The following is a 6,710-nucleotide window of genomic DNA, read 5'->3' as shown; positions in this document are numbered from 1 at the left end:
ATATTGTTAGTTTGTTCAAGAAAGAAGGCAAACCGCAAATTGACAGGGAAAATTGCTCTTGTGTCTGTATTGATGTTTAAAAAAACCTTACAGTACCTATATTTTAGGGGGGAAATATTGTCGGCACGCACACACGCCGTGTTTATATTTGCACTGCACCCTATGTATAGGAACCTATACACGGACACCTACACACGTACTCCAGGTGCCACCTGAGGATACGTACAGAAACAAGACGAAAGCAAACGAACAAAACGAAACCAAATCGATCTGTGATCTAACCCTTCTCCTTTGTGTGCAGACTTCTTCCGCGTTCCATGTCGTCTCTCGTGTGCGTGATCGATATGTTCCGGCCTTTAAGCGTCTGCGCGCATGTTCCAAGCAAACACCTGCAGAGGCCGTCGCCGGCCGTCCGGCCAGTAGCTGCCCACGTGGCAGATCCATTGCCACTTCTCCCGGGCAACGTCATCGAGGACATCTTTGCGCGGTTGCCGGACAAGGCAGTGCGCAGGTGCTGCCTCTGCCGTTCCTGGGCAGCCACGCTCACTTGGAACGAATTTGCGGACCTCCACCTCCGCCTCGCTAACCGCCACTGCGGCCCATGTTAGATAAAGAGTAGAGTTATATTTGTATTCAAACTTCTATCTCTTCTCCCTCTCGTGTATTCTTCTGTCTCTCTCTCGTGTAACTCTGGAGAGTCCTAGCGATCTCCCAAACTTGTAACCCACGACAAGTTATCAATATATACAGCGGCCCAAGACCAAAGGGTTCAACGCTTCCTCCAATCTTTACATGGTCATCACAGCCAATCCTCATCGCATCTAGCAATCTCGAGAAAGCCTTCAACCCCGAGAGGAAAACCAAACTAGCCACCGTCGATCGAAGCCATGGCAGGAACCGATGCATCCACTGCCTCCGCCTCTACCTTCTCCACCCTTAGCACATCCACCGCAGGCGCCCTTATCACCCAATTCGCCGGTTCCTCCTACGCCTCCTCCTCCAGCAACGGCGCTAGCTCCCTCGGGTCGCCTCCGTCAGAGAAGCTGACGAGGACGAATTTTCTCCTCTGGAAGGCCATCGTGCTACCCCAGATCAAGGGGGCACAGATGGAGCACTTCCTGGACGCCACAAGCATGGCGCCTCCTACCACCATCACCATCACCAATGATGAGAAGGAAGAGCAGGTCTTCAACTATGCCAGGACGATCTGGTACGCCCAGCAGCAGCAGCTTCAAGGCTATCTCATGGGGTCCCTATCTCGTGAGGTTCTTGCGCAGGTCGTTACTCTCCAGACGCCGGCCGAGGTGTGGAGCGCCATCCACGCCTTCTTCGCTGCGCAAACTCAGTCGCAGATAGTCAATACTCGCATCGCCCTTGCAAACCTCCAGAAGGGCAACTTGGGGATGCCAGAGTATCTCGCCAAGATCAAAGCTCTGACAGATGAAATTGCCTGCACCGGATCCCCACTTGGCGAAGGCGAGATCATCTCCTTCGTTCTGAAGGGCTTGGACATGGAGTACAACGCAGTTGTTTCGGCCCTCTCTGCCCGCGTCGAGCCCGTCACCGTCACCGAGCTCTACAACCAGCTCCTTAGTTTTGAAGCCCGCATCAATCTACTTCAACAGGGAAATCTGCGTCAATCCTCGGCTAACGCTCTGACTCTTGGTCGTGGCTATGGTGGCCGAGGCCGTGGTCACCAAGGTCAGTAAGGACATGGCCGAGGTGGAAACAGCAGCGGCTATGGGCGCGGGCGCTCCAGCAACAACAGCAATAATACACGCTCCAACAACAATGGAGGCCGATCTGGTGGGCGGCCTCGACCCCGCTGTCAACTCTGCAAGAAGCCGGGTCATGAAGTATTGGAGTGCTGGCATAGGTATGATGAGGACTTTGTGCCTGAAGAGCGCCATGTCCTTGCTGCCTTGAGAGAACAAGCAGGAGAAGGAGAAACCGTGTGGTACGCTGACTCTGGTGCAACCGATCATATCACAAGTGAGCTTGAGAAACTTGCGACTCGTGAAAGATACTACGGCAATGATCAAGTGAACACTGCTGCAACCGGTGGAGGTATGGACATACATCATATTGGTCGTGCTTTCATTAATTCCCCCACCTCTCCACGTGATCTTATTCTTAAGGATGTTCTTCATGTTCCTCAAGCTAACAAAAATCTTGCATCTATGTCTCGTTTATCCGCCGATAATAATGTCTTCTTTGAAACTCTTCCAAAATATTTTTTCATCAAGGATCGGGCAACGAGGGAACTTCTTCATCACGGTAGATGCGTCGGTGGTCTCTACCCCATTACATCAAAGTTTCTTAGCAGCAAGCATCGTCGTCAAGTTTACTCCGTCGTTAAGCCCTCCTTGGATAGATGGCATCAAAGATTAGGACATCCGTCTTCTATTATAGTTGAGCAGGTAGTTAATAAAGACAATCTTCCATTGTCAGGTAGAGGAAATAATGAGTCTGTTTGTGAAGCTTGTCAATGTGCCAAGAGTCACCAACTTCCCTATCCGAAGTCTAGTAGTGTGTCTCATGCTCCTTTAGAGCTTATATTTAGTGATGTATGGGGTCATGCAAGAGATTCTTTTGGAAAGAAGAAATATTATGTTAGTTTCATTGATGATTACAACAAGTTTACATGGATATATCTTCTTAAACACAAATCTGAAGTTTTTGATGTTTTTCAAGAATTTCAAAAGCTTGTTGAACGTCACTTTGACAGAAAAATTCTTGCCGTCCCAAGTGATTGGGGCGGGGAGTATGAAAAACTCAATTCCTTCTTTCGAAGTATAGGCATTGAACATCATGTCTCTTGTCCCCATGCTCATCAACAGAACGGGTCTGCCGAGCGCAAACACCGTCACATTGTCGAAGTAGGGTTGTCACTACTTGCTCATGCTTCTATGCCTCTTAAATATGGGGATGAGGCTTTTATTGCTGTCACATATCTCATAAATCGGCTTCCTAGTAAAGTCATTGGAAACTCAACTCCTTTAGAGCGACTGTATCATCAAAAACCTGATTACAATTCCCTGAAAATTTTTGGGTGTGCTTGTTACCCAAACCTTCGACCATACAATCGTCACAAACTTGATTTTCGGTCAACTCAGTGTGTGTACATTGGCTATAGCAATCTCCACAAAGGCTACAAGTGTCTTGAAGTTTCCACAGGACGAGTCTATATATCTCGTGATGTCGTTTTTGATGAAACTCTTTTTCCGTTTGCTCAACTACATCCAAATGCAGGTGCTCTCCTTCGTCAAGAAATTTCTCTTCTTTCTGATCCTTTGACTTCTCCTGATCACGGGGGTGAATTAATTGAAACTGATCATGAGATTAATCCAACCAGAAAAGATTCAGATGAAAATAGTGCATCTAATGGCAGCAATGCAGTGTTTAGGCATGATTTTATTTGTGCAGAACAAGACGAAACTGGCGCCAGATCCTATGACGATTTGGCGCAGCGCAGCAGCCTCCAGGCGCGCGATCCCAGGAGGATCCTGCCGCAGTAGCAGCATCAGCAGCAGGTGGCCCCGCTAGCCTGAGCGCGGGCCTTGGTGCGGGTGGTTGCAGCGATTCGCCAGCCGCCACGCGTGGGCTGGCCAGGCCCACGGGAGACAAGCCGACCGAGACGGGGCCCGCACACGAGGCGGCCTGCCGCACACCTGAGCGGACGGGCGCAGCGGACGCCACGCGCAGCTCTCCTGTTGGGTCACCCGGTACGAGGTTGACGCCTGACACGAGAATGATTCCCTCTGCTGAGTTCGTTTTCTCGGATCTGGAGCGCCAGGGCGGCCAATCTTCTCCGTGTAATGTGCCTGGATCTTCTGTGGCACACTCTACTGTCTCAGGATCTGTTACTTCAGAGGCATGTGGTTCTGAAAATAATAATTCTGCTACTACAATTGTTGTATCTCAGGTGCCTCAGCAAACTACCAGGTCTCAATCCGAGATATTCAAGCCGAAGGAATACAAATATGGCACCATAAGGTATGACAAACGCAAATATGCTTTTCTTACTAGTGTTGGTGAACCAGAAAGTCTTAGTGATGCATTAGCACATAAAGAGTGGAAAGAAGCTATGGATGGAGAATATCTAGCACTCATGAAAAATAAAACCTGGCACTTAGTTCCACCAGGGAAAGGTAAAAATGTGATTGATTGCAAATGGGTTTACAAGATCAAAAGAAAGGAAGATGGAAGCATAGACAGATACAAGGCTAGGCTAGTTGCAAAGGGTTTTAAGCAGAGATTTGGAATTGATTATGAGGATACATTCAGTCCTGTTATCAAGTCAGCTACCATCAGACTTGTACTGTCTATTGCTATTTCTAGAGGTTGGAGTTTACGACAGCTAGATGTACAGAACGCGTTTCTTCATGGTGTTCTTGAGGAAGAAGTGTTCATGCGGCAACCACCAGGATATGAAAACAAAAACATGCCACATCATGTTTGCAAGCTAGATAAAGCCTTGTATGGATTAAAGCAGGCACCTAGAGCCTGGTACTCAAGGTTAAGTACTCACTTACAACAACTTGGGTTTACTCCATCAAAGGCAGATACCTCACTATTCTTCTATAACAAAGGCAGTATAACAATATTTGTTCTTGTTTATGTTGATGATATTATTGTTGCTAGTTCCAATCCAGATGCCACTACAAGTCTTCTTCATGATCTTAATATGGAGTTTGCATTGAAGGATTTGGGCAATCTTCACTATTTTCTTGGTATTGAAGTAAAACAGGTGAAAGATGGAATACTTCTGACACAAGAAAAATATACTGCTGATATTATAAAGAGGATTGGACTTGAGTACTGCAAGCCGGTAAGTACACCACTCTCAACTTCAGAAAAACTTTCAGTTGAGGGAGGAGAGGTACTTGGTCCAGAGGATGCAACAAATTACAGAAGCATTGTTGGCGCGCTTCAGTATTTGACTTTAACTCGTCCAGATATTTCATATTCAGTGAACAAGGTATGTCAGTATTTGCATGCTCCTCGTACAGTTCATTGGACAGCTGTTAAGCGAATTGTGAGGTATCTCAAGTACACAATGGGGCTTGGAGTTAAGATTACTAAGTCACCATCTATGCTAGTGAGTGCATATTCTGATGCAGACTGGGCAGGATGTGTTGATGACAGAAGGTCCACAGGTGGATTTGCTGTATTCTTGGGATCAAATCTTATATCATGGAGTGCAAGAAAACAGGCTACTGTCTCTAGATCCAGTACTGAAGCAGAGTATAAAGCACTGGCAAATGCAACTGCTGAAGTTATGTGGATACAGACTTTGTTATGTGAACTTGGGATAAAAGTTCCACAAGCTGCAAGGTTATGGTGTGACAACATTGGTGCAACCTATCTTTCAGCAAATCCTGTTTTTCATGCACGAACAAAACATATAGAAGTTGATTTCCATTTTGTCAGAGAACGAGTGGCTCGGAAGCTACTTGACATTAGGTTTATTCCAACAGGAGATCAACTTGCTGATGGGTTTACTAAGCCACTGTCCACGAGGAGGATGAATGAGTTCATATACAATCTAAATCTTGACAGAGTTTCATAGGTTGGTTTAGATTGAGGGAGGATGTTAGATAAAGAGTAGAGTTATATTTGTATTCAAACTTCTATCTCTTCTCCCTCTCGTGTATTCTTCTGTCTCTCTCTCGTGTAACTCTGGAGAGTCCTAGCGATCTCCCAAACTTGTAACCCACGACAAGTTATCAATATATACAGCGGCCCGAGACCAAAGGGTTCAACGCTTCCTCCAATCTTTATAGCCCAAGGATCCTATTCTTGTAGGACTTGCACCATTTGAAGTTGCGGGTGTGGTTGCCAGACAATCCACATGCCACGACCGTGATGTAGGTCATGCCTCTTCATCCCAATGTCATCAATAACCTCATCTGGCACCTCGTCACACAGCAATTCCGCGGCCTTATCATCCTCGTAGCCGAAGCTACAAGGACACACTAGGTGATCAACCCGTCTATCGGCCGAATGGCGGCGCTCCCAAAGAGCCATGCCACGAAGTCTCAAGGTATCACACACCTAGGACTAGGTTACAACACGCAAACTAGGAAGCACAAAGTTGTGCGCGTCCATTACCGCCTCTCCAAATCTGTGCCTATGGACTGCGAGTGCGAGGTGTACGAGATCAACTCGGTCCTGGCGCTTGGAGGGTTGTGGTTAGGAGAAAGCATTGGGTTGGGTAAGAAAGGAGGACACAAGTGTCTTTACAGACAGGCATGTCTATTAGTTGGCCAGGCGTGAACTTGCCTCTCTATCAGAAGAGATATTCATCGCCTCATTCAACCTTGACAATGAGACGTTTGAGACCGTGCCATTGCCTCCATTCGACTTGGAGAAAAACTATCAAGATAATCACTACTTGACCGAGTTAGCTGGACGCCTATGCCTCTTCCATACAGATGTAGCCAACAATTTTTGTCCTCAACAGTATGACATCTGGCTGCTACACACAGTCACAGTGCGAGTGTGTGGGATTTACATTGCCGAATCGACCTATCAACACTGCCTCGGAACGTTGCCAACTTCATGCACTTCATGTATTGGATCGGCCTACTCTCCACCATCAGGGGCGGTCCAGCCCAGCGCCCCGGGCCCCCTTTGTATACTGTAGCAGTTGCTACAGTATTTTTCCTACAGCCCACAAAAAAAAGGGCCTCATGCCCCGGGCCTGG

This window comes from Triticum aestivum, chromosome 7A, assembly GCF_018294505.1.
Source record: "Triticum aestivum cultivar Chinese Spring chromosome 7A, IWGSC CS RefSeq v2.1, whole genome shotgun sequence".
In the NCBI taxonomy this organism is placed as follows: Eukaryota; Viridiplantae; Streptophyta; class Magnoliopsida; order Poales; family Poaceae; genus Triticum; species Triticum aestivum.
The sequence above is the reverse complement of the archived record's forward strand: the minus strand, read 5'-3'. Positions refer to the sequence as shown.